We start from the raw sequence: 9,492 nt of genomic DNA, 5'->3' as shown, positions 1-9,492 counted from the left end.
GAAGCTATGACAAACCTAGGTAGCATATTAAAAAGTGATGTCTCCGCTGTATAAACAAAAGTTTATACAGTCAAAGTTGTGGTTCCCCACCCACCCCCCAGTAGTCATGTATGGATGTGAGAGTTGGACAATAAAGAAGGCTGAGCTTCAAAGAATTGATGCTTTCCAACTGTGGTGCTGGAGAAGACTTTTGAGAGGCATTTTGACAGCTAGGAGATTAAACCAGTCAGTCCTAAAGGATACCAACCCTGAATATTCATTGGAAGGACTGATGTTGCAGCTGAAAGTCGAATACTTTGGCTACCTGATGTGAAGAACTGAGTCATTAGAAAATACCCTGATGCTGGGAAAGACTGAAGTCAGGAAGAGAAGCGGATGACAGAGGACGAGATGGTTAGATGGTATCACTGACTCAATGGACTAGAGTTTGAGTAAACTCAGGGAGACAGTGAAGGACAGGGAAGCGTGTTGTTCATGGGATCTCAGAGAGTCAGACACGACTTAGTGAAGCAAGGAAAGTCTAACCACATACGAAGTGTAATAGACCATAAAGTAGTGGATATTGAGTCAAAAATTATGAAATATCATGTTGAGTGACCCTTTAAGTAAATGCTTTATGTTGTAAAATAGTTAATTTTAGTTAATTTAGTTAATTTAGTTAATTTTAGTTAATTTAGTTAATTTTAGTTAATTCTAGAAATTACACTTTGTTATGTATATATGCATGCATGCTCAGCTGTGTCTTCTTACAACCCTACAGACTATAACCCTTGGGAATTTTCAGGCAAGAATACTGAAGAATACTGAAGAATACTGAAGGGGTTTGTCGTTTCCTCCCCCAGGGGATCTTCCCAACCCAAGGATAGAACTCAAGTCTCCTGCATCTCCTGCATAGGCAGGCAGATTCTTTACCGCTATGTTACCTGGGAGTCAAATATTTTATATGTGAATCACAGTCAGAGTTGAAGAATTTTAGAACTTGAAAATTTACAGATGATCCGTCTAATCCAGCTCCCTGGTTTAGTAGATGAGAAAGCTGAGTCTATTTTTAAAAAAGAAAAAAGATGTTCCTAGAGTCACACAATTAGCGGCAGGAAGCCACTGTTGATGGGATGGATGGCCATTTCACAGTAATATGGGTAAGGGAATTACTGCTCTTTGAGCTCCTCTTCTAGTTCTGAAAAACTACAATGTCTTAAAACAATCTCTGGGACATGCTCAAAAGGTATATGTAATGTTCTCCTTCTTTTAACATTGTTTGCAGGTAAATTACAGTCTAGTCCATTTGATCTTTCAGGGTTACCTAGCAACTTGTTAGTAAGAACTGGGAGGAAAGCCAAGGCTATAGATTTCCTCACTCGGATCCTTTCCATTTACTACTTACCTCTGAAATGTTATTGTTTATCATGAATTAAAATTGGCTTTACTACCTAACCAGAGAGGATTAAGCAATAACTTTCACCTTGTCATTGTTGAAGACTACCTGCTCATATCTCTGAGGACATTATGAAGTGTGTACTTATGTAATTTAATCTTAGATAGAAAGAGAATAAAGATATGAAAATACCTGTGGTTTCCTGACTCTTAGTTTAGGCACATTGGACATCAAACCTCTATTGACTGTACTGAAATTTTATAGCTTATATCAGCAGTTAAATTTGTATGGCTTACTAGACATGCAAAGAGATGATAAGATAGTTTTATTTATCTTGCCTGTTTTTAATGAGGTCTATTATATTGGTGAACACATTGTGAATATGTACTAGAATGTGTGAGATAGTGTGAATAGCATGAAATATCACAGTTACAACAGAAGACTCTCATTTGTTTTTTTTTTCCTATGTATAGGTTTTAAAAATAGTGACTTTGCTGAAGCTTTTTAAAATTGTGAATAAAAATTTTTGATGGGAAAAATGTTTTAGTTTGTTATGTTGCTTCAGATAAACTTAATTCTGATATTGTTGTATTAAGTTCAGTTCAGTTGCTCAGTAGTGCGCGACTCTTTGAGACCCCATGGACTGCACCAATCCAGGCCTCCCTGTCCATCACCAAGTCCCAGAGCTTGCTCAAACTCATGTATATCGAGTCTGTGATGCCATCCAACCATCTCATCCTCTGTTGTCCCCTTTTCCCCCTGCCTTCAATCTTTCCCAGCATCAGGGCCTTTTTTAATGGTCAGGTCTTTATATCAGGTGGCCAAAGTATTGGAGCTTCAGCTTCAGTATCAGCTCTTCCAATGAATATTCAGGACTGATTTCCAATAGAATTGACTGGTTTGATCTCCTTGCTGTCCAAGTGACTCTCAAGAGTCTTCTGCAACACCTCAGTTCAAAGCATCAATTCTTTGGTGCTCAGCTTTCTTTATAGTCCCACTCACATCCATATGTGACTACTGGAAAAACAATATTTTTGACTATATGGACCTTTGTTGGCAAAGTAATGTCTCTGCTTTTTAACACACTGTCTACTTTTGTCATAACTTTCCTTCCAAGGAGCAAGGGTCTTTTAATTTCACGGCTGTAGTCACCATCTGCAGTGATTTTGGAGCCCAGAAAAATAAAGTCTGTTATCATTTCCATTGTCTCTTCATCTATTTGCCATGAAGTGATAAGACTCGATGCCATGATTTTAGTCTATTGAATGTTCAGTTTGAAACCAGCTCTTTCACTCTCCTTTTTTACTATCATCAAGAGGCTCCTTAGTTCCACTTCACATTTGGCCATAAGGGTGGTGTCATTTGGATATCTGAGGTTATTGACATTTCTCTCCAGCAACCTGGTCCAGCATTTTGCATGATGTACTCTGCACAGAAGTTAAATAAGCAGGGTGACAATAGACAGCCTTGACTACTCCTCTCCCAATTTGGAATCAGTCTGTTGTTTCATTGTTCCATATCTGGTTCTAACTGTTGCTTCTTGACCTGCATACAGAATTCTCAGGAGGCAGGTAAGTGGTCTGGTATTCCCAACTCTTTAAGAATTTTCCAGTTTGTTGTGATCCACAGAATCAAAGACTTTAGCGTAGTCAAGGAAGCAGAAGTAGATGATTTTCTGGAATCCTCTTGCTTTATCTATGATCTAACAGATATTGGCACTTTGATCTCTGGTTCACTTTGTTTTCTAAATCCAACTTGAACATCTGGAAGTTCTCTGTTCACATACTGCTGAAGCCTTGCTTGGAGAATTTTGAGCATTACTTTGCTAATGTGTGAGATGAATGTAATTGTGCAGTAGTTCGAACATTCTTTGGCCTTGCTTTATTTGGGATTGGAATGAAAAACTGACCTTTTCCAATCCTGTGGCTACTCCTGAGTTTTCCAAATTTGTTGGCATAAAGAGTGCAGCACTTTCACAGCATCATCTTTTAGGATTTGATATAGCTCAGTTTCACTAGCTTTGTTCGTAGTGATGCTTCTTAAGGTCCACTTGACTTTGCATTCCAGGATGTCTGGCTCTAGGTGAGTGATCACAGCATCATGGTTATCTGGATCATGAAGGTATTTTTTTGTATAGTTCTTCTGTGTATTCTTGGCACCTCTTCTTAATAGCTTCTGTTAGGTCCATACCATTTCTGTCTTCTATTGTGCCCATCTTTGCATGAAATATTCCCTTGGTATGTCTAATTTTCTGGAAATGTTCTCTAGTCTTTCTCATTCTATTCTTTTCCTCTATTTCTTTGCACTGATCATTTAGGAAGGCTTTCTATCTTTCCTTGCTAGTCTTTGGAAGTCTGCACTCAGATAGATATATCTTTTCTTTTCTCCTTTGCCTTTTGCTTCTCTTCCTTTCTCAGTTATTTGTAAGTCCTCCTCAGACAACCACTTTGCCTTTTTGTATTTCTTTTTCTTCAGGGTGGTTTTGGAAAAGCCTCCTGCACATTACAAACCTCCATCCATAGTTCTTCAGGCACTGAATCAGATCTCATCCCTTGAATCATTTGTCACTTCCACTGTATAATCATAAGGGATTTGATTTAGGTCCTACTTGAATGGCTTAGTGGTTTTCCCTACTTTCTTCAATTTAAGTCTGAATTTTGCAGTAAGGACTTCATGATCTGAAACACAGTTAGCTCCCAGGCTTCTTTTGTTGACTGTATCCAGTACTCTTGCCTGGAGAATCCCATGGAGGGAGGAGCCTAGTAGGCTACAGTCTATTGGGTCGCAAAGAGTCGGACACGACTGAGCGACTTCACTGTAGAGCTTCTTGAATGTGGAATAGCTCCTCTAGGCCCTCCTGCGATCCTTGGACGTGGGGCTGCTCCTCCCAGCCACTGCCCCTGGCCTCAGGCGTGGGGTAGCTCATGTGGAATGAGCTATTCCACGTTCAAGGTCAGGAGGGGTGGCGGTGAGGAGATACCCCTCGTCCAAGGTAAGGAGCAGTGGCTGCGCTTTGCTGGAGCAGCCATGAAGAGATACCCCACATCCAAGGTAAGAGAAACCCAAGTAAGACAGTAGGTGTTGCAAGGGGACATCAGATGGCAGACACACTGAAACCATACTCACAGAAAACTAGTCAATCTAATCACACTAGGACCACAGCCTTGTCTAACTCAATGAAACTAAGCCATGCCCATGGGGCCACCCAAGACGGGCGGATCATGGTGGAGAGGTCTGACAGAATGTGGTCCACTGGAGGAGGGAATGGCAAACCACTTCAGTATTCTTGCCTTGAGAACCCCATGAACAGTATGAAAAGGCAAAATGGGATAGGATACTGAAAGAGGAATTCCCCAGGTCATAGGTGCCCAATACGCTACTGGAGATCAGTGGAGAAATAACTCCAGAAAGAATGAAGGGATGGAGCCAAAGCAAAAAGAATACCCAGCTGTGGATGTGACTGGTGACAGAAGCAAGGTCCGATGCTGTAAAGAGCAATATTGCATAGAAACCTAGAATGTTAGGTCCATGAATCAAGGCAAATTGGAAGTGGTCAAACAGGAGATGGCAAGAGTAAACATTGACATTCTAGGAATCAGCAAACTAAAACGGATTGGAATGGGTGAATTTTACTCAAATGACCATTATATCTACTACTGTGGACAGGAATCCCTCAGAAGAAATGGAGTAGCCATCATGGTCAACAAAAGAGTCCGAAATGCAGTACTTGGATGCAATCTCAAAAATGACTGAATGATCTCTGTTCGTTTCCAAGGCAAACCATTCAATATCACAGTTATCCAAGTCTATGCCCCAACCAGTAACACTGAAGATGCTGAGGTTGAATGGTTCTATGAAGATCTACAAGACGTTTTAGAACTAACACCCCAAAAAGATGTCCTTTTAGAACTAACACCCAAAAAAGATATCCTTTTAATTATAGGGGACTGGAATGCAAAAGTGGGAAGTCAAGAAACACCTGGAGTAACAGGCAAATTTGGCCTTGGAATGCAGAATGAAGCAGGGCAAAGACTAATAGAGTTTTGCCAAGAAAATGCACTGGTCATAGCAAACACCCTCTTCCAACAACCCAAGAGAAGACTGTACACATGGACATCACCAGATGGTCAACACTGAAATCAGATTGATTATATTCTTTGCAGTCAAAGATGGAGAAGCTCTATACAGTCAACAAAAACAAGACCGGGAGTTGACTGTGGCTCAGATCAATGAATTCTTTATTACCAAATTCTGACTTAAATTGAAGAAAATAGGGAAAACCACTAGACCATTCAGGTATGACTTAAATCAAATCCCTTGTGATTATACAGTGGAAGTGAGAAATAGATTTAAGGCACTAGATTTGATAGATGGATTGCCTGATGAACTATGGAATGAGGTTCGTGACATTGTACAGGAGACAGGGATCAAGACCATCCCCGTGGAAAAGAAATGCAAAAAATCAAAATAGTTTTCTGGGGAGCCCTTACAATTAGCTGTGAAAAGAAGAGAGGTGAAAAGCAAAGGAGAAAAGGAAAAATATAAGCATCTGAATGCAGAGTTCCAAGGAATAGCGAGAAGAGATAAGAAAGCCTTCCTCAGCGATCGATGCAAAGAAATAGAGGAAAACAACAGAAAGGGAAGGACTAGAGATCTCTTCAAGAAAATTAGAGATACCAAGGGAACATTTCATACAAAGATGGGCTCGATAAAGGACACAAATGGTATAGACCTCACAGAAGCAGAAGATATTAGGAAGAGGTGGCAAGAATACATGGAAGAACTGTACAAAAAAGATCTTCACGACCCAGATAATCATGATGGTGTGATCACTCATCTAGAGCCAGACATCCTGGAATGTGAAGTCAAGTGGGCCTTAGAAAGCATCACTACGAACAAAGCTAGTGGAGGTGATGGAATTCCAGTTGAGCTGTTTCAAATCCTGAAAGATGATGCTGTGAAAGGGCTGCACTCAGTATGCCAGCAAATTTGGAAAACTCAGCAGTGGCCACAGGACTGGAAAAGGTCAATTTTTATTCCGATCCCAAAGAAAGGCAATGCCAAAGATTGCTCTATTTACCACACAATTGCACTCATCTCACATGCTAGTAAAGTCATGCTCAAAATTCTCCAAGCCAGGCTTCAGCAATACGCGAACTGTGAACTTCCTGATGTTCAAGCTGGTTTTAGCAAAGGCAGAGGAACCAGAGATCAAATTGCCAACATCCGCTGGATCATGGAAAAAGCAAGAGAGTTTCAGAAAAACGTCTCCTTCTGCTTTACTGACTATGCCAAAGCTTTTGACTGTGTGGATCACAATAAACTGTGGAAAATTCTGAAAGAGATGGGAATATCAGACCACCTGACCTGCCTCCTGAGAAATCTGTATGCAGGTCAGGAAGCAACAGTTAGAACTGGACTTGGAACAACAGACTGGTTCCAAAAAGGAAAAGGAGTGCGTCAAGGCTGTATATTGTCATCCTGCTTGTTTAACTTCTATGCAGAGTACATCATGAGAAACGCTGGGCTGGAAGAAGCATAAGCTGGAATCAAGATTGACGGGAGAAATATCAATAACCTCAGATATGCAGATGACACCACCCTTATAGCAGAAAGTGAAGAGGAACCGAAAAGCCTCTTGATGAAAGTGAAAGTGGAGCGTGATAAAGTTGGCTTAAAGCTCAACATTCAGAAAATGAAGATCATGGCATCTGGTCCAATCACTTCATGGGAAATAGATGGGGAAACAGTAGAAACAGTGTCAGACTTTATTTTTTTGGCTCCAGAATCACTGCAGGTGAAGACTGCAGCCATGAAATTAAAAGACACTTACTCCTTGGAAGAAAAGTTATGACCAACCTAGATAGCATATTCAAAAGCAGGGACATTACTTTGCCAACAAAGGTCCGTCTAGTCAAGGCTATGGTTTTTCCTGTGGTCATGTATGGATGTGAGAGTTGGACTGTGAAGAAGGCTGAGCACCGAAGAATTGATGCTTTTGAGCTGTGGTGTTGGAGAAGACTCTTGAGAGTCCCTTGGACTGCAAGGAGATCCAACCAGTCCATTCTGAAGGAGATCAGCCCTGGGATTTCTTTGGAAAGAATGATGCTAAAGCTGAAGCTCCAGTACTTTGGCCACCTCATAATAAGACCTGACTCATTGGAAAAGACTCTGATGTTGGGAGGGATTGAGGGCAGAAGGAGAAGGGGATGACAGAGGATGAGATGGCTGGATGGCATCACAGACTCGATGGATGTGAGTCTGAGTGAACTCCAGGAGTTGGTGATGGACAGGGAGGCCTGGCGTGCTGCGATTCATGGGGTCGCAAAGAGTCCCACATGACTGAGCGACTGAATTGAACTGAACTGAACTGATAGAGCTTCTATATCTTCAGCTGCAAAGAATATAATCAATCTGATTTCAATATTGTCCATCTGGTGATATCCATGTGTAGAGTTGTTTTTCATGTTGTTGGAAGAGGGTGTTTGCTATGACCAGTGAGTTCTATTGGCAAATCTCTGTTAGCATTTGACCGGCTTCATTTTGTACTCCAAGGTGAAACTTGCCTGTTACTCCAGATATCTCTTGATTTCCTACTTTTGCATTCCAGTCCCCTTTGACGAAAAGTGTATCTTTTCTTGAGTTAGTTTTAGAAGGTCTTGTAGGTCTTCATAGAACATTTCAAATTCAGCTTTTCGGCATTAGGTTGGGGCATATACTTGGATTATTGTCATATTGCATGGTTTGCCTTGGAAATGAACAGAGATTATTCTGTTGTTTTTGAGATTGAGCCCAAGTACTGCATTTCGGACTCTTTGTTGACTATGAGGGCTACTGCATTAGCTTGTCCTTTCTTTTTTATATATATACTATGTGCAATACAGGAAAGTTTTTCTTACAACTATTGATAATATTAGGGTTTTTTCTTTTTAAAGTAGTTTTTCACAAGTGTGAGTTTTCTTTTTAACACTTAAAATCTGCACTGTTGTTATTAAACTGAGAAAGAAAATTTTCAATTAAGCCTTAAAAAAAAATTTTTTTTTTCACTGCAAAAGTAGTACAGAATATAATGAAGACTAGAATAAGGGGCAGGGGGTAACGGATGCCCGTAGAAACACTATTCTGAGACAACTCTGTCTTTCAATTTTTCTTTTTGTCTAACACCTCATAGGTGTCTTTTTTTTTTTTTTTTTAAGAAAAACATAGATGTGATCATACTGCATGATTAGTTTCACAACTTGTAGCGGTATTTTTTTTTTTTTTTTAGCACTTAATGCTATATATTTTAAGTTTTTACCTAAAATGCTACCAAATATTTATAGCTATCTTCAAGACATTTAATTTCCACAATATTTATTTTTGCATCTTGTAAATTGTGACATACAGTTTATGAATAAAACTTTTGCTCTATTACAGATTATTTCATTCAGCAAGAATCCCAGATATGAGATTATGGGTTACAAGGGTATGAACATTTTTATAGGTTGAATCACAGTGCCAAATTTTTCTAAACAGGTTGTTTCTGTTTACACTCCACTCACAATGTCTCTCAGCACCTTTTTAATCTCACCAGCACTGAATATTATATCATTTAAATAGTTACTAACATGATAGCTGACTGAAGTGTTACAGTTTCTCCTCTGTTTGCTGTTGAAGAGTATAGGATAAAATCAAGGCTTTGGAATCAAATGATACTGGGTTGGTCAGACTGCACAACTTCCTAGCTGTGTTACAGTAAGCAAATTACTTAACTCCTTTGAGGCTCTATTTACGGGTTTTTAAAAACGTCAATAACATTTACCTCAAACTCAGGGTTGTTATAATTATTTTAAAAAGCCAGTCTTACAAAGCATTTCATACCAGTGCCTGTCATGTGACACATGATAATGAATGCTTCATTTTCTGTCACAAAAGTATGTTTGATTAGTGTACTATCTAGGAATTTACACAATAGTTTGACTATCTTTATGCATGTAGCTTGTTGTAGAAGTCTGAAAAATCACCGGGATAATTGTTCCACCCCAGGGAGAAGGTCAGGGAGTAATCCTATAGTTAAAGAAAAGCACACACCTGGTTCCCATCTTCGAGGACTCTGCACTCTAAAGGCCTTAGAATTA

The sequence above is a fragment of the Ovis canadensis genome, chromosome 15, assembly GCF_042477335.2.
Source record: "Ovis canadensis isolate MfBH-ARS-UI-01 breed Bighorn chromosome 15, ARS-UI_OviCan_v2, whole genome shotgun sequence".
Taxonomy (NCBI): Eukaryota; Metazoa; Chordata; class Mammalia; order Artiodactyla; family Bovidae; genus Ovis; species Ovis canadensis.
This window is presented reverse-complemented; position numbering follows the sequence as displayed.